The sequence below is a fragment of the Biomphalaria glabrata genome, chromosome 8 (assembly GCF_947242115.1).
Source record: "Biomphalaria glabrata chromosome 8, xgBioGlab47.1, whole genome shotgun sequence".
NCBI lineage: Eukaryota > Metazoa > Mollusca > Gastropoda > Planorbidae > Biomphalaria > Biomphalaria glabrata.
In genome coordinates, this window is record NC_074718.1 from 27,624,693 (window position 1) to 27,643,749 (window position 19,057).

General features: G+C 38.3%; 1 protein-coding gene across 1 annotated transcript in view; it reads right to left on the minus strand.

Moving 5' to 3' along the window:
* Positions 1-18,095, minus strand: part of LOC106064134 (uncharacterized) — a 144,917-nt gene extending 126,822 nt beyond the window's left edge. The window contains exon 1 of the mRNA XM_056038904.1: positions 17,737-18,095. The gene's annotated coding sequence lies outside the window, so the exon portion shown is untranslated. The remainder of the gene's footprint in view (positions 1-17,736) is intronic.
* Positions 18,096-19,057: the final 962 nt, after the last annotated feature.

Below are 19,057 nucleotides of genomic sequence, written 5' to 3' on the forward strand. Positions count from 1 at the left end.
AATAAATGTTATATTTCTTGACCTTTGTCGAGGATTATAGATTTAACTACGACCACGTTATGGCTATGAAACTTATAAGCTATATTTTTAATCCGTCTAGAAGTGCTAATGTAATAGCATTGCCTAAAATAAAACTGCGCCGACTCGATAATCCTACGGCTACACTGGTGTCGAGTTACCGAAATGTCAGATTACAAAAGATTAATTGTATTTCAAAGAATGTAACACAATGTAACGGTGTGATTATATTAGTGATGTAATAATATATTCTTTTTCAATGGTATAAAATAAGTAATAAAACGAGTATTAAGACTTAATCATCTAAAAAAAACCCACCTAATTTCAGGTTTTACATACTATAGTAAATTAAAATGAATGCTTACGTACATTCTAAAAATAGACGTAGGCCTACTATATTACAGACATAGACATAAATAAATAGAGACTGGAAAAAGGAAGTAACTTCATGTAACTTGAAAACATGTATATCTATTGTTGTCGGATTTCCGAATTATGAAAAATTGCATGATCTTCATTCTTAGAGATTAAACAAAACTACACTGCCTCCTTATTTACAATATATATAGGTGTGTATAGATATGAATACTTAACTTTTATACTGCTCATAAATGCTTTATAATAAAGTACACAAAATTGTAAGTCACAAATTTTCGTTTCATAAAACTCTTTAATCGGCCAGTCTATATTTATTTATGTCTATTATCAAGTGGCGGACTATCAAGAGGCCACTGTTTATGTATAAAGAACTGCTACAAGGGATTTCTCCGAGGTGAACACCTTGTACACGGGATTGGGACTCATTAGATCGAACTCTTTACAGTTTTCTTTTTTATAGATTGTTATTCGCTTCTATACAAATCTCCAAAACCAATCTGTCTAGCTAGAACTAATTACAACAAAACCTGTTGGGCAAGATGTTTATGACATTTCTTACCTGTAAGTAAAATAAAAACAAACACTCAGGCAAAATGAGTTTAGGAAACAGACAAACTGAAAGTAGACATTTTTATACTGCAGGAATGAGAAGTGTGTCTTAGTTATCTCCTGATGGTTGTGTTTAGAGAGGAAGCAAAACAATCCAAACATCTGACTTAATTAATGTCTTAGATTAACAGAGAGTAAAACCTAGTGAGAATCATGCAAAAAATAATGTATTTCTAAGTTCGTTGTTGCAATATATATGTGTAACGATAAAGTAAAGTCGCCCTTTCAGACCTTGTGATCTATGGGGCGATGATGTTTAGGTCATTTGTTTCTGTGGCTCACGGTTAACGAGGGTGTCATGTGGCCAGCACAACGACCAACCGCCTTTACTTTTCCCCAACTATTGTCAAGTACCAATTAGAGCTGGGTGGACTCAGAGGTGCCCTAAAGATCCTAATAGTAAAAATCCCAGTCTTTACCAGGATTCGAACCCTGGAACCCCTGTTCGGAAGCCAAGCGCGATACCACTCAGCCACCGTTAAGTATATATTATTAAGAGAAAAAGAACCGCTCTATAAGTTGTATAAAATGTAGTATTGTCTTTTAAAAAAGTAATTTGCATTTTTTTTTCTAGTTTTGTGAAAATTTTTATGTTTAGGGTTAGGGTTTGTTCTAATGAACAGTGTTTCCCTTTTAAATGTTGTCTTTTTTTTTTATTCTATAACTTTGCTAAAATTTCTTAGCATCTAGGTAATCACGCATGTTCATGTTTTCTACATATGTCGGCATTGGGCTGCTTAGCAAACTACATCAGAAGTGTCTCAGACAGCCCCTGGTGTTAACGAAAAATAAACATTACCTTTGGACTAGACAGAATTCATATAGTTGAGTAGCATTGCTAGTGACAAACCGCACATACCATTAAATACCACTACATACCACTACATGTTATTCAAATGGTAAAGTTGAGACGTGTTAGACCAGTGATCTCTATAGCCCATGGTTGTTATGTACTTAGTTACTAGTTAAGACACGTACATTTTCCGACGAACGTTTACAATAGAATAACATAGTACAATGTTCAGGTATATCAGGGCACAACCTTCACTGAGGGATGCGGACTCAAATGGTTGAGAACCCGTGACATACATCATTACAGAAATGAGCCTGTGCTTGTCTATTTTGTATTTCTTAGGCGACGTTTTTTTCCAGCCAGTGTTTCTCAAACTGCAGGAAGCGTGAACGTAAGAAACATCTCTAAGAGTGGCGAGCAGCGCTCTAAGTAAGGAATAGTTCCATGTGTTTGTGGCTACTTTTGGCTAGCATGGATAAAAAGAGGGGAAAATACTTATTACAGTGATTCCCAAAATACGGTACGCGGGTCACATACGGCCAGTATCGCGGTGTTATCCGACCTTTCGAGACTTCTGCATAATGAAGGAAAAGAGACTTTGTTCCACTTGACGACTTGCTATGATGCGGGCCGTGACAAGAATGTCTAAAATTTATATGGCACACCCAGATTGAAAAAGGCCCCGGCTCCACTGGAAGGAGAACATTCTAAACAAATACCGGTAGGTTGAGACAGTCTGCTTTAGACGAGCCAACAACGTTTGTTTTAACAGACAATATTGTATCAGGTCTTTCTTTTGATAATTTTTTTTTAAAGTAAAACGTTTTTGAAAAAAATATTCTTTGTAAAAAAAATTTATGAAAAGACTCACTTTTATTTTAGCTTCCTATGGTAACTCTATCAGTGTAAATAATGTTCGTTGATTGATCTCTATCTTCGTTCTTTTTTGTTTTTTTGAAATCTGTACAAGTTCGTGATTACTTCTCGACATACAGACTTTTACGTGTCTCAGACATACAGACTTTTACGTGTCTCAGACATACAGACTTTTACGTGTCTCAGACATACGTTATAGGCAGACGCGGTGTATAAATAAAACATGTCTGTGTGAAAGGTTTTCTACTTTTAGGGCTGCACTTGGGGGCTGTGTCTATAGAACTACTTGCAATGATGGCATACAGACTTATTGAAATAGATCTTTTCGTCTAGACCATTTGGAAACTTCTGTCATTTAATGTGGAGGACTGCGACCAATCATTTTAATTTTTATTTCAAAGTTTGTTTGCTTTATTCTAAGCGAAGCGAAAAAAAATGTTTCGAACCTAGGTCTTGAAGTTAAAACACAGTAGCGACAACCAAATTTGTTTTTTTGGAGGTATTGCTGAATGTAATTTTGGAACCAAAAAAAAAAAGAGAGGGGGGTATTTTTGTAGGATTATGTTTAGCCTTATGGCTAGGGTTAGGGTTATGGTTAGGGTTTGTTCTATTGAACAGTGTTTCATTTTTACTTTGTAAGTCGCTTGACTTGATGTCCTGATGGTTAAAAGCCTTGCCAGATGATTTATCGGTTCTTTTGCTGACAATCCTGTTAAGTCATTGAAGCATTGAATCAATGATTTAAAAGAAAAGATCTAAAAAAATTAGCTCTTTAGGAATCGCCTCCGAAACTTTCGAGAGGAAAAAACCACAACAAACAAAATACAAACAAACAAACAAGAAATAGTGTATTAAACATGACAGACATTCTCAGGTCGAGATATAACTCGAAGCATGGGGATGGAGATAAATCTCAAGTAGTCAAATCTCTGTCTTTGCTTTCTCTTTATCTACTTCTCTCTTTCAAGTTTTGACTTCTCTCTATCTCGTTTTACTCTCTATCTCTCTTAATCTTTTTTCGTTATGTCTTCTCTTTCTCTCTTTCCTTATCTCTCTACCTCATTCTATCTTCCCCTCTCTTACTCTCTCTTTCTTTCAATCTTTTTTATTTTGTCTCCGTCTCTCTTTTTCTCTGCATCTTTTTCTCCAGCTTTCTTTCTCTCTCTCTCTCTCTCTCTCTCTCTCTCTCTCTCTCTCCACAACAAGATCCTTTTTCATTTCAGACTGGCTATCTCACACTTAGATTCATTAAATTGAAGTGGAGCAAGGGAAGGGGAGGGGGGGGTGGAACTCAATGAGAGTTAGAACATTAAATAGACGACTGGGATGGGGCAAAAGAGGGGGGGGGGGTGAACTAAGGTGCTATTTTACATGCTGAGTAAATTTGTGGGGCCAGGTCAATTACTTAAATAGGTCAAGTCATGGAAAGTGTGAAGTGAAGGGGGGAGGAGGTAAGCACAATGAACTCTGTGAACCAAGATGGCTACCCTGTCTGGCTTATAAATGTTATTGATAGAGAGACAGCACTTATCACAAGGTAGCACTTGAGACTGGTGTTGAATGTTAGTCTATGTTTTAAATAGTATAAACACCGACTTAATTGTGTACAGTTACAGTAGTACTTCTTGAAGCTCAGGACCATTTCCACTTTTTGTAGTCTACATGAGGTCAAGGTCATGGGATGCTCTAGTGACAGCTCATCATTATTTTTGTACGAGGTCATGGCATTGACCTTCCTGAATGACTACCAATTTTTTCTAGGATGACTATTTCGAAGACTGTATAACAAGTTCGGGTTAGGTTTCAAATAGTCCTACACATTGTAATACAAATGTTGACAACAAATGAGTATACATAATTCGTGTATTTGAATAACGATGACCACTATAACGAAATTAGTGATTATAAGGTGCTAAGAGTAAAAACTATTAGTTGTGGGGATAAATAGTGACTTTGAGAAATAAGGTCTTGGTGCAACTGTAAACATGTGTGTCTGACTCTGTCGTAGAATCTGATAAGAGGAGAAGAAGGACACAAAATAAATCAGGGAGGGACGAATTTTAAATTGTACTTGTTAGACAGTCTCGTCGAGTGAGATTTCTTTCTAATTTTCTATGCGCTCCCCCGATAAAGCGGTGTCATATGGTGGGAGGCCGCGTGGTAAAAATACCAGTACACGTAGTCGTTAAGCTTGAAGGCATATGATAAGATGGAAAGATAGCATAGCTTTGATCTGACTCAGACCGTATACTTTAATCGTAGGGAAAATGACAACAAGTGCTCCAGTTCTGTAACACTCCGATCCATTGGGCACTATGTTAAACCAACTTTGCTCTAGCATTGGCTTCCGCAGAGTTTCTGTGGGCTTGCATATAATCACATAGAGGGTCATCCTAAATTGATTGAACATCATCTACTCCAACGAGACAATTAGTCTGATTGACCAACGCCCAGAAAAATATAGAAGAAAAACATCAGAGGAAAATAACCCCACATCACGGCCTCAAGCCCACTCCTACACTCTGACCAACATCGACTATTTTTAAGAAGAGCTCAGCCAGAGATTCAATTGTGGCTCATTTTCAGCTTTAGGGGGCGTCTAGCATTTAGAAGTTATTTGTTACCGATTGAGGAGGGGAACTTGAGGAGGGGAGGTGGTGAGGGTGGAGGATACCTAAATGAGATGTTGCAAGTAGAATTGCTTAGTAGAGAGAAAACTCTTGGAAAGACAGAGAGACAAAAGGGGGGAGAGAGAGAGATAGGGAGAGAACGCTCTAACAAGAAGTAGGCTTACGGCCAATATTGATTGTAGATTTGTCGATGGTCCGTGAGACTGTGCATTGAATGTTTGCCGGGCGCTGAAGGAGGTGAGGCAAGGTCTTTTAGAAGATTGAACAAAACGACACAACTTTTTAGTTTAGAGACAGAGGCGCTTCTCATTCTTTTGATTCTAGACTCTCTCGAGATTTACAGTCAAGGTCCAGATCATGCTGCGTGTGTGAGTTGAGAATGGAGAATAGTGTTATTGGACCACTATATTAAGCTATGATTTGTTGGCCTTGTTTTCTACTACTTTGAAAAAGGTTGACCGGGGATTGCGAGGGCTAGTAAACTTATCTAGGAACTTCAACATTATTAGCTCCTGGCCAATTCCATGCTAAAGTTAGTAAAGTAAAGTTTCCCCTTTCAGACATTGCGATCTATGGTGCAGATGATGTAAAGGAAAGGTCATCTGTTTCTGTGGCCAACGGTTAACCAGCAGGGTGTCATGTGGCCAGCACAACGACCAATCGCCTTTGCTTCTCCCAACTAAAGTCAGGTACCCATAAGAGTTGGGTGGATTTGGGGCGCCCTAAAAATCACGAAATTCAAAATCCTAATCTTTACCGAGATTCGAACCCAGGACCCCAGGTTCGGAAGCAGAGCGCTTAACCCCTCAGGCACCGCGCGCCCAAAAATAACGTTATACCGGGTATCAGACTCGGTACCAGTAGCTCTACATGCCGATGAGTTTTGACTGGGCCGCTTTACTGCTATAAGCCCATTACGAATTCTTCAAAATCCTCATAAAACAAATTTTTGTTGTTACAAAGCTGTAGGTGTTACAAACATCAACGTGTCACAATTCTGTAACCACGAGAGTAGTTGAACTTTTGATTTCTTCCTCTCTAGCACCAACCAGCGCGACAGCAGAGCAAGGCCATTGCCTACAGCACTACATCGCCCCAGCACTACCTACAGCACTACATCGCCCCAGCACTACCTACAGCACTACATCGCCCCAGCACTACCTAGAGCACTACATCGCCCCAGCACTACCTAGAGCACTACATCGCCCCAGCACTACCTAGAGGACTACATCGCCCCAGCACTACCTAGAGCACTACATCGCCCCAGCACTACCTAGAGCACTACATCGCCCCAGCACTACCTACAGCACTACATCGCCCCAGCACTACCTACAGCACTACATCGCCCCAGCACTACCTAGAGCACTACATCGCCCCAGCACTACCTACAGCACTACATCGCCCCAGCACTACCTAGAGCACTACATCGCCCCAGCACTACCTAGAGCACTACATCGCCCCAGCACTACCTAGAGCTAATGCCATTTTGTGAAACAGAACGAATTGCCAACAATTTTATTGGGACGTAAAAGCGGGTGGAGGGGTGGATGGGGAGAGGAAAAAGGAAGGGCGTAAAAAAAGTGAAACAGTCCGGAGGGGGGGGGGAGGGGGAGTGAAAAGAAGAGAAAATGAGAAATGGAAATATGCGAGTAACAGGTAGAATTGGAAATAACTCGTTCGCTGCGGAATCGGCCAACTTTGGTATATGCAGTTTCAGCATTTTTTGGAGCTTAGGCGTGTATGTATTAAAAAGAAAGCTAGCTGTTTACACATCAGAAACTTATCCCATATGGAATTGACTTTGAAATTCTCTTCATGTGATAGTGATAGTGTGCAATAAAAAATATAATAAGAAGAAAGAGGTAATAAGATAAGGGTGAGCGAATAGAGAAAGTGATAGAGGCAGAGAGAGAGAGAGAGAGAGAGAGAGAGAGAGAGTGCGAGAGAGAGAGAGTGAGAGAGCACGTGATGCTTCAGAAAGAAAAAATATTAAGATACTTGAGGATATAAACGAATCAGTAAAAGCAGGGAGAAAAAGAGGGTAAGATTGGTAACTGAGAGAGATGAAGATAGAGGAGTAAAGAGAAAAGACAAAGAGAGAAAGAGAAAGATATGTGAAAGCTTTTGAATATACAAGTCTGAAATGAAACCAAATCAATTAAAACCTATCTCAAATGTTCATATTTAATGCTCGAGTTCAGGGTTCCCCAAACGTTGTCCTTAACGGAACACTTTGCATATTCAGAGTATTTAGCGGAACACTTTGCTTATTTTTAGCGGCCCCTGAAAGGGGAAAAGACGCTATTAATTTTGTGTGGAATGTCTGTCCGTCTGTTCGTCCATCCCGTTTAGATCTCGTAAACTAGAAAAGATATTGAAAATCTGATACCACAATATTTTAGACCATTCAAAGTTCTGTGTAACGGCTAATTTTTTTTTCTTAGAGCGAAAAATCTAATTTTTAAAATCACTTAAGCAAGCAGCTTTTACACAAAAATTAACCACTTTTACAACTATTCACTATTAAAAGTAACAAACAAGGGAGGCTCCTTAGTAGGGGAGATATCCATTTACCATATTTTTAACATATTTATGCAAATGGTTAAATTTTTTGTGAAATTTTTTTTATAGCATTTGTATTGCTAAGTTATGTAAGATGTGTCATACTAACTACTAGATTTACACACAAAAGTTTTCTTTTTTTTTAACGATAAAATATCTATTTAATATGAATATAATTGGGACATAATTTAAAACAACAATTAATAAGTAGTTTTTCATATTATCGTTTTTACGGAAATACACAATAATGGAGTATTTCAATAAGAGATCAAACATTTACAAAACAATAGATCCATTAGACATTTATTACAAGACATCAGTTAGACCAGGTTCACATCTAACTTCACATTCACTTTCACCTATCCTTTGGTCTGCTGAACCGCTGGTGCACCACACAAGATCTGTCAACCCTCTTTCTCCATCCTTCTCTGTCATTTGTCTTTGATAGAATTTCATTCTTATGTTTTTTCTGAAAATATTGAAACCTGCCTTTTTACCTGCCTGGGTGGACCACTTTGGGGCCGATTTTGAGTTTGTGTTTCCACACTAACTGCCTTTGTTACCTCGTTTTTAATTCAATTGGAGGACTACTAGTTAATTATTTCATTAGTTCTTTTAACACTTATTCAGGCCTCGCGGAACATTAAGGTTCCGCGGAACACAGTTTGAGAAACACTACTCTAGTTTTTCAAAACAGTCTATTTCCTCAGACAGGATCCCAAAGGTTCCAACATTCCAACGTCTTTGGAACAACATGAAGAACAGGGCACGCAGACCTATCTACTAACTATTAAATAGTGGCCTATTGGGAGATAACTTACAAACCCTCTCTTCTCAATTCTACCACGGGATCACCCCCTTTGAGTATGAGAACCACCGCTCTAAGCCATGTTTCCAATAAAGGGCCAAACAAATAATATAGTAAAAAAAAAAATAACTTTGACCACAAGCTTGTACTTCCCCGAACTCAGCGATAACATGGGAATGTCAATTCATTTTGTTACATTCTGCCACTCATTTGTACGAAACATGCGTCTCTAATGAGCTGACATTTTAAATACATAATATCAAATAATCCATTAAATTGAAGATTTTCGTACATGGCGGGGGAGGCGCAGTGGCTGAGCGGTAAATCGCTTGGCTTCCGAACAGGGGTTCGAATCCTGGTGAAGACGGATTTTTAACTTCGGGATCTTCGGGCGCCTCTGAGTCCACCCAGCTCTAATGGGTGCCTGACAATAGTTGGGGAAAGGTAAAGGAAGTTGGTCGTTGTGCTGGCCAAGTGACACCCTCGTTGACCCTGGGCCACAGAAACAGATGACCTTTACATCATCTGCCCTATAGGTCTGAAAGGGGAACTTTACTTTTGTATACATGGCGGAATAAATTCACATAGAGTAAGCTTTTTTGGTGTCTCCGGTGCAGAAACTAAAGGAAGTGTTGATACTCTGTTGATACTCTGTTGATACTCTGTTGATACTCTGTTAGGGTTTTAAAGTCACGTACTATAGGGGCAGCTTTTTCATAGCGTTGCAGCCGTTTGTTACTTTGATTGAGTTGCCAACATTGAAATTCCATTTTGCGTCCTTGACATTGTTTAGTTGATCTTGAATCCCCAGTAGGTTAGCGTCCTTGACATTTGGTCATATAGTAGACATGTGGTACATGGATGCATGATCATGTGGTTAGCGCTCAGGACTGTCGTCTCGATGGTCCCGGGTTCGAACCGCTGACCTGTAGTAGGTTAGGGTTGAGGTGTGATTATCTAAGTTCTGAAAGAATATCCCAAACATAAAAAAAGAAATATTTAACAATAACATTTTGTTGTCGCAGGTTTAAAAAGAAAAAAAATTACATCTTGTAGTCTCTCGCAACAGCAGTACTGTCTCATGCAACAGCAGTACTGTCTCACGCAACAGCAGTACTGTCTCACGCAACAGCAGTACTGTCTCACGCAACAGCAGTACTGTCTCACGCAACAGCAGTACTGTCTCACGCAACAGCAGTACTGTCTCACGAAGCAGAAGTACTGTCTACAGAGGTAGTACTTCTGGAAAGGAATTATCGAAATAGTCACAGAAAAGAACACACCATATCTTGGATCTATAAGGAATAAAAAACAAAAACTTCAACCATCTTCTCACTGAGTGGTCATCGTGTTTGTTTGTTTTTTTTACATTTTTTTTTGGCGCCAGAGTTGAAGTGAATGCCAGGTGTTTGAAATAAGTTAGTTTATTGGGAGGGTAAGACTGGTGGACTAGATTTGGGGGAGAAGATAGATTCAGGGAAGGGGTTTGGGCTGGAAGCATACGAGTGTAAGTTTGTAAGGGTGGCAGGCAGTTGATAAAAGATTACGACTATTAAAATCTTCGTTATCAGAGACTTGACTCTTTCTCCCGCCTTATCTCCCCCCCCCACCTTTTTCTTAGTATTGCATAAGAGAAAGTTATCAAAGTACACAAAGATATGAGCAAAAGTAACTTGTCAAACTTGTAGCCGACGCGCCAGACCGCTTCGTGTAAACACAGTGACATGTCAATAGTCACATATGACATCATTGACATAAGATCAGGTATAAATGTCACTCTACCTAACCTTGGTGTTTTAACCTTTTTTTTTTTTTACATGACGAGTAATTTCAACACGATCCCGTTTCCACTTTATATTTTGGTCTGAGATACACAAGAGTACTCCGTCCAACACAGGTGTACAGTCTGTGCACATCAGAGAGAGAGTCAGTGATCGTAGGAATGTGATTCCTTGGAGATTTGCTTTTGGTGTTAGTGAGACGACCAGAACGGACGTCCAATAAGATATTTGACAACTTGACTTCACTCTCTGAATCTCTAAACACATTGACAGTGCAGTAGCTAATAAAGTGGCCTCTCTCCACTCTCCACCAACTCTCTGCAATCAAAAAATCAATGCTAATTAGAATAGAAATGTACGTTTTAAACTGACCTTTAGTCTTGACCTAATAGTTCTCCCACTCGACACTAAAATCAGACTGGTGTGTTCCTTGGTCACCACATGTTTGTATGCTTGCGAATCTTAGACGCTGACTGCAGGTCTCGAGAAGAGGATCCTAGCAATGGAATTGAGATGCTACAGAAGTGTCCTAGGTGTCACTTACAAGGACGGAATCACAAATGAAAAGATGAGAAAGAGGATTAATTCATCAATTGGACCCCACGATGACCTGCTAAATACTGTAACAAAAAAAAAACCGCAAACTTAAACTCTTCAGGGCTCCCAAGGACCTTCCTTCAGGGAACAGTACCAGGAAAAAAAAGAAGAGGCAGACAAAGAAAACGATGGTAAGACAACATAAAAGAATGGACAGGCCGTCTTTGGGAGAAATCCAATCCAAGGCAAGGGATAGAGAGGAATGGAGAAAAACCATCAACAGATCTTGAGTCGTGCCCCAACGATTCAAAGGAAGGGTGAAGTAAGATGTTCGCCCTCCCTTACAAGGGGCACCCATCCCCCGATAAACAATCCTGTCGTAAAAGTGTTTTATCTTTAGAACCACTTGTTAATAAATGAGGTAGGAAAGACCAGTTGAGACCTATCGTAACTTGGTAGAGTGTTCGCTTGGGCTCTTTTATGACCATCGACCAAAAGGGAACATTTTTACCCAGAGGCTAGTAGTGAGCGTTTGGCTATTCACTGATCCCTCTTTCAAGAGGTCTACCATCAACTAGATGTCACATGCATGTGAGCACCTCTTTCTCAGCCACGTCAGAAGTATACATCACTTAAATATTTTTACTATAATAAAAACGAAGACACTGGCTACAAATAATAAGAATAATTTGCCAAATCGTACAATATATGGTGACTTATTGTAGCTACCATGTCTGAAGATAAAATTGTCTAATCATGAAATTAAAGAGGTGATAACAGACGCCCGTAATAGTCTCCCTTGATCTGAGCAGATGGCGGGTGTGGTCTGGTCATAAATCCCGAAAGTCATTGAATCCGGAAGTCTGCGTACGACTAGACGGCTATCGGTGTCTGAAAAGATAAACTTTCTTTAGAAACACACTTTTATTGAGACTCATTCGGGTAAACAAATGGAACGAGGATTTGTACGAGTTGAGAAACTTGAGAAGTTTACACAACACTTTAGGACTTGGACAATTTCCCTTAAAGTGTAGCCATTGAGAACTACTACTGCAGACAATAGAAGAATATAAAGTTGACCTTTCTATCTATCTATCTATCTATCTATCTATCTATCTATCTATCTATCTATCTATCTATCTATCTATCTATCTATCTATCTATCTGTCTGTCTGTCTGTCTGAATTATTCTCTCATTTCAATGCATATATCAATGTTTATGTGTGATTAAATGCTGTAATCCAATATCGACAGCCCAAACAAATAATACTAAAATCGTCTGTAACCTGATAAGATAACTGGAAAGTCAAACAATGAATCACTCATCTTATATTGTTTTTTAAACGCCAAATCTCGCCTGTATCCAACGCCTTTAACAGTGGGGCACGTTTTATAGGATGGCTACCTGTCTTGTTTGACTGTTAGAGTCACTTTAACTAGACCATCTCAAAGTCCGTCACTTTTTAAACCGTTTTAGATTGTTGAGCAAGGAAGAGAGACTTTGTACTCACGCTACACTGTATGAAGTTCTTTTCTTGTATTTCCAACCTCCCACAACCCATCATACTCACACACACACACAGAGCCTTCCTCACAGAAACGCCTCACTCCACACGCACACAGCCTTCCTCACAGAAACGCCTCACTCCACACACCTGTGAGTTTCAAGTTCAGGTAAAAGAAAATAGAGCTGCGCTTTTAATAAACAGTGCAATGTCTTGACACCTCGACCCTGCAGGTAACTCCATGGGGCCATGTTTTGTATGACACTTGACGATATTTAGAGTGTAAATAAAGCGTCATCATAAAGTAATTGCTCACTTTCAATGATTTCATATGTTCTCTAAATATTTATGTTGTGTCCATATAGGCTTTTAAATACACTCTAAAGTATTGAGAGAACCACTCTGTATTTATCCTTTATCCACATGGTTTATTTTAGATAGTATCTATTTAAGAAACTGCTTGAAAAGTTCTGAGTCTGCAATGATGTCCAAGGAACTAAGAAATTCTTTTTGTGTCATTTTACATCTCATGTAATTATATTTTCCCTTTGAAACTTCTTGTGTGACTTAAGAGGCCAATCCTTGATACACAGCTGCTGTCACAGGCTGGGCATATGTAATCACCAGGCGCTGTTGTACTTTCACCCTTCTTTCTACTCCTGTTGTGTATGGCATCTGCAAACCCGGAACTTTCCTTTAAGCTCGATCTCCATGTGGATCTATCCAGTGCCACTTTTTTCCCCAGCTGTAAGTGACGAGTTTGAAGAGCAACTAAGAAATGCATGCTAACATTTATTGACTAAATTGTCTATAACTAATAAATGATTTACATCTAAGGAATTTTTGTTATTTGTTTCACCGAGTCGGATGACGTCATACATTATAATATGAATGCTGACGTCAGAGATAGAACGTACGGACACTAAGCTTTCGTAGCACTGACATTTCCTGACCTCGATTTATAAGACCATACTGAAGAGAACTATGTACGTTTGACAACCTATGGTGATATATGTATGCATATATGTATGTATCATGTATGTATGTATGTATGCTTTAATAGATAGATAGATAGATAGATAGATAGATAGATAGATAGATAGATAGATAGATAGATAGATAGATAAGTAGATGGTTTAATTGATTGATTCACTCATTGATTGATTAATTGATTGCTAGAGTAGTCAATCTCATTAACTCAATTACAGCTGATACATACAAAAAACAACAAAAAACAAACACAAAATTCAAGAAGTGTTTTTCAACTCGAGACTCTTAGTACCGGTATGAAATAAGAAAATATTTGCACTTGCCAAACGGTAACCTCTCTCTTTAGTCATTCAGCTTCTCTCTCTCTCTGTCTCTCTCTCTGTCTCTCTTTTAGTGCATAATCAATAGTGCGTGTGCGGTGCTTAGAGTGAGCGTCTGCAATCCACCGTGAACACATCTACAGGTGAAGGTCAGCACTGTATTGACAAGTCAACTGTAGACTTACGACTGTGTCAGGAGAAACAGACCTACGTCAAATGGTATTGATGTTTCATTCAGTGTACGCAAACATGTTGTGTGTGTTCTGCGGTGGAGAGTGAGTGTGGATGTGGGTATACGTTTGACCTTGTTCACTCTCACCTTCAACTTCACCTGCTGAACCGTTGGGGCACCACACAAGATCTTTTGACCGTATTTCTCCATTTACCTTGTTACTTTTCAGCAAATCTTTAAATTCTCCATCACACGACTCAAATGTTTGATGTGTTCAATTATAAGAGACAGAACAGTTGGCCTGTTTCGCGTCTACTCACAGAGGTGATACAAAGGTGATACAAAGGTGATACAAAGGTGATACAAAGGTGATACAAAGGTGATACAGAGGTGATACAAAGGTGATACAAAGGTGATACAGAGGTGATACAAAGGTGATACAGAGGTGATACAGAGGTGATACAAAGGTGATACAGAGGTGATACAAAGGTGATGTGGTTGAATCGGATCGAAATGCACAAAATGAGTTGCTCTCCAGTATTTATATGAAGACTTAGCTCCGAAAAAAAATGAATGAGCAACGTAATAATCATTCATAAGTACATTTAGTATGTATATATATATCTTTGTATGGTAATCATCACTATACTTATGAATCCTATCGGACCATCATATGACAGTCGCCCAGGGCTTCAAGTACTGCTATAAAAAATAAAAAAATAAAAACACAACACCCCCCCCCCCAAAAAAAAAAACAAAAAAAAAAACTATCAAGTTAAATAAAAAAAATATATACATAAAAGAATAACAAATGTCACATAAAGGAAATAACTGCATATTTACAGTCATAAATCTCAATATTGTACGTTTTATTTTCCTTTTCTATATATCAAACAAAATTTATTAGTTACCACTAATTAATTAATATTTTTTTTATTGATTCATGTTTTGTTAGGGGACTATGAATAATTATGAAAAAGTTTCAACTTGATCGGAGAATGGGAAGTGGGAGAAAAAAACAAAACATGTACCAGACAGACAGACTGATAGAGTGAGTTAATAATAGCTTTGTAAAAAAATATGTGTGAGTTTATTAAACAGAATATATTCTCTTCCTTTCTGATGGTAAACATGACTTGATACTCGGTTAATATATAAACGTCAGACTTTCTTTTCCCACAGGCTTTTGGTTTTTACTTTTTGCATAAGTTTCGACCACCATAGTTGAATATACATATGAACATTCTATAAAGTCTTCTTCTTATCATTGTTGTTAATTGTAATAAATTAGGGCATATGATCTTAATACCAGCTAAAATCTAAGACTATGGCCCCTTACACACCCCCCCTCTCTACATAACACAATCAAAATTGAAGCCGATGCACTCCCCTTACTTTTCCATACAACAAAAACTCATATAGCACTTCCTTCCAAGTAGACTGAAGGCCATCCACATTACATTATTGGAAACAATTTGTCACTGAAGCATTCCAATACTAAACAAACTTACTTTAAAGCGGCGACCTATAAAGGGGACTAATTCAGTACAATTTCTTTCCCTTGTTCGAGATAACAAACAAAATAATTAATTAACTAATAGGTTAGTTTTTTTTATATATTTTTTTAAATTCTTGTACTGTCAGGTAAAAGAAATAATTGTGCAAAATTTCAGATTGATCCGAGATTGGGTGTCGGAGAAATAACATGTACTGACTTTTGGACAGACCCAAGAGAAACAGACAGGCAGAAAGAGTCGATATAAGCTTTGTAAAAACCACAACCTTCTTACAACATGTCAGTGGATTGATGAAAAAAAAGGTAGCATGACACAAGTGAGAGGAACAACACATTGAGACTTCCTTGGAAATAGAGCCCAACGTCCTAACATCCTACAGGTAAATCAGAGTAATAAAACATAATAAAGCAATAAAAAAAAACAAAGGCGATATGGAAGAGTAATAAACAAAAGCCTTAAGTCTGAGATACAAAAAAATACTGAATCATACTCATCAAATCCAAAAACAAAATATAATAAAATACTCAGAAAGACACAAAGATAAAGGCACATTCCTCGTTCAATATGCTAGGACAAATTTGTACAAATACTCCTTCTTCCCTAGTGCTATTAGAGCATGGAATGGGTTGCCTGAGCTAGCCAGAAAAACCAATGACTTGGCAGAATTTAAGTCATTGGTTAACGTGCATGTCTAGATGCATGACCCATAGGACACAATCATCTCCTTTGTTGGAGTAACGTCTGTATTTTATAAGATAAGATAAGATTTGGGTAAAGATTCAGATAGCATATTTCCAATAAATGACTATAACGCTCGGAAAGTTCTGTCACGTCGTCGTCGTCAGCGGTTTAAAACTGAATAAGAAAACTAAGAACACAATTCTAGTTCGTATAACTTGATCTGTGACTAGCCAGAGCATCTCTTGTAAACGTAGCAACCGTTTTGCCAGTTCATTCCGGTACACAGCACTTCAATGTGAACCTTTTTTGTTTTCCAGGTAGGTCAAATCTGACAAGCGTAATTACGTGAAAGATGAAAAGTGGCGAGACTAATGATAGGAAGAGAGTTAACAAGACCAGGAGGAAGAGAGTTAACAAGACCAGGAGGAAGAGAGTTAACAAGACCCCTTTTCCTAAGTTCAAACATTCGTGTGTTATTTTGTTTTTCAAACGTTTGTTTATAAATATAGATTTCTTTCGCAGAAAAAAAAAGTAGAACTATTAAACAGATAATTTTTTTGTTATTCAAATATAAAATACTGATTACTTTTTGTGTGTTTTGTATACATTGTGATTAACTACAGAAGTGGTGCCCTAGCTACGGCCCGCTGGCTAAATCCGGTCCCTGTCAAGTACTGTCCTGTCCCGCGATAATATGCTCACATTGAATAATGAAGCCTCGGCGGCCTGGGATCATTGTACTCGACAATTATTTGTTTATAGTGATGCAGACCGTAACGTCAGAGCTGAACATGTCCTCCAGGATGAATAGTTTCAATACCACTGACCTACAAAAACGCATAACTGATAACGTGATAGGCATCAAATATAGATCTAGATCTAAACCCATGTCGCTAAGTAAACAAGCAAAATAAAATAAAAAATACAATAAAAACAAAGCTTATCCAAGGGGAAAAACTACACATTTACAGCTGCATAAAGAATAATAAAGAAGAATTTATTTCTCTTTTTGATATCAATAAAAAATAATTAATTGCGTTTGGTTATTTTTTAAAAATTGATTCATGTTTTGTTCGGTACAATATAAAATTGTGGAAAGTTTCAACTTGATCCTAGCATGGGTGTAGGAGAAATAACGTGTAGATTTATCTAAGGGGGCATAGCCCCACATTTCTAGCCATAGTGCTTTATACTGAAGGATTAATTTACCTTGTTGGTATCAAACAAAGTAATTAATTATCAGTAATTAATTCACTGATTTTTTAAATAGATACAGTTTTGTTACATGCAATAAATAATTGTGCAAAGTTTCATCCGAGAATGGGTGTGCGAGAAATAACAGTTGATATTCTCTTGGTAGAAACATACAAACAGCAGGTTTCTTAAGTTTTGGTGGAATTGAATAGCTCTCTGGGGTGATGTGTAGTTTCGCTAGTTTGATTACCGTACGGAGAATTGATTTCCTACCATTTACCATCAATTTTAAGCTTGCAGTTATAACGGGTTCATGCCACTTTAGGAGCTGCAATGGTATCTAGATCTAATTATTGAAGACTTACATTTGTGGTACCAGGTGATGAAAGAATTTATCGATCCAATGACTGACACAGTTTGTGTTTTTCTCTAAAACTCAATGCGAAAATATCCACTAGAAAAACCCAAACAGCACAAACTATTTCCTGACGATTACACAACTATTGTAATTAAATTGTATATTTGTAAGAAACAACACACTGTATAGATCTAGGTTATATTATATTACTACACTACAGTCATAGAGCCTACAATTTAAATCCACAAACGCACGTGAAAACACACAAGATCTCATCCATTCTTGATCCATCATATTAATAGCCGCGCCGGCCACCCCCACATCGAATCCAGGCCTCGATTTATTTCCCCCCGTTTTGTTTTTCTCTACTCGCGCCGTCGTCTGCTGCCTCGCGCCTCAACCAAGCCCGCCGCGTTTCAAGGGAGAGTGCGAACCAGACACAATAATTCACCGTGAACAACGCTACTCATCCCCCTCCCCCCCCCCCCCTTTTTTTTTTTCGCCGTTGAGCATGCCTTGTCAATTTTCAGCTTCAAAAAAATTGATTTTTGAAAAACTATTTTTTTAGAAATGAGTTCATCTTTCCCTTCGTTAAAACGGTACGCTACTATGGAAGTATTACATAAGGTGCTCGCATATTTGTATGCTACAAAAAAAATGTAATTACAAACTTATAAACGTGAGCCAGTTAGCAGTTAGAGCGATGGTGAAGATAATTCTAACCACTGGCGGATCCAGGGGGGGGGGGCGATCGCCCCTACCGCCCCCCCCCCCCGGGACGAATTTTAGTATAGAATTCACACAATTTGTATACGAATTTATTACTTATGTTAATAATATATACTAATTATTTATATTTCAACCTATTATTTCGCCCCCCCCCTTCAAGTATTTTGGCCGATTTGCAGGGTCTGGAGGGGGCGATGGCATCAAATCGCCCCCCCCACCATAAACTTTCGAGTGGGGGGGGGGCGGTCCTATTTATTTGCAGAAATCACAGCTTGCTAACAGAATCAATTAAATATCTATATGACTAAAACTTGTTATTGGTATTTTAACCGGTCTTCATATTATGTCGTTCATCTTTGGCCGATAGGAAGGGGAGGAGCGAATACCTCTACTGCCCTTCCCATCTAAACCCTTTGGGTGGGGGGGCGGTCCCACTTTTATGGAGAAATGATAGTATGTGAACAAAATTTGTCGAATATCTATATAATATAAACAGGTGGAAGTGCGATACATGCAATCATCTTCCCCCCATCGGACAAATCAATACTTTTTCTTTTTGTATTATAGTAAGAAATTACAAAATTAAAAAAATCTGTCAC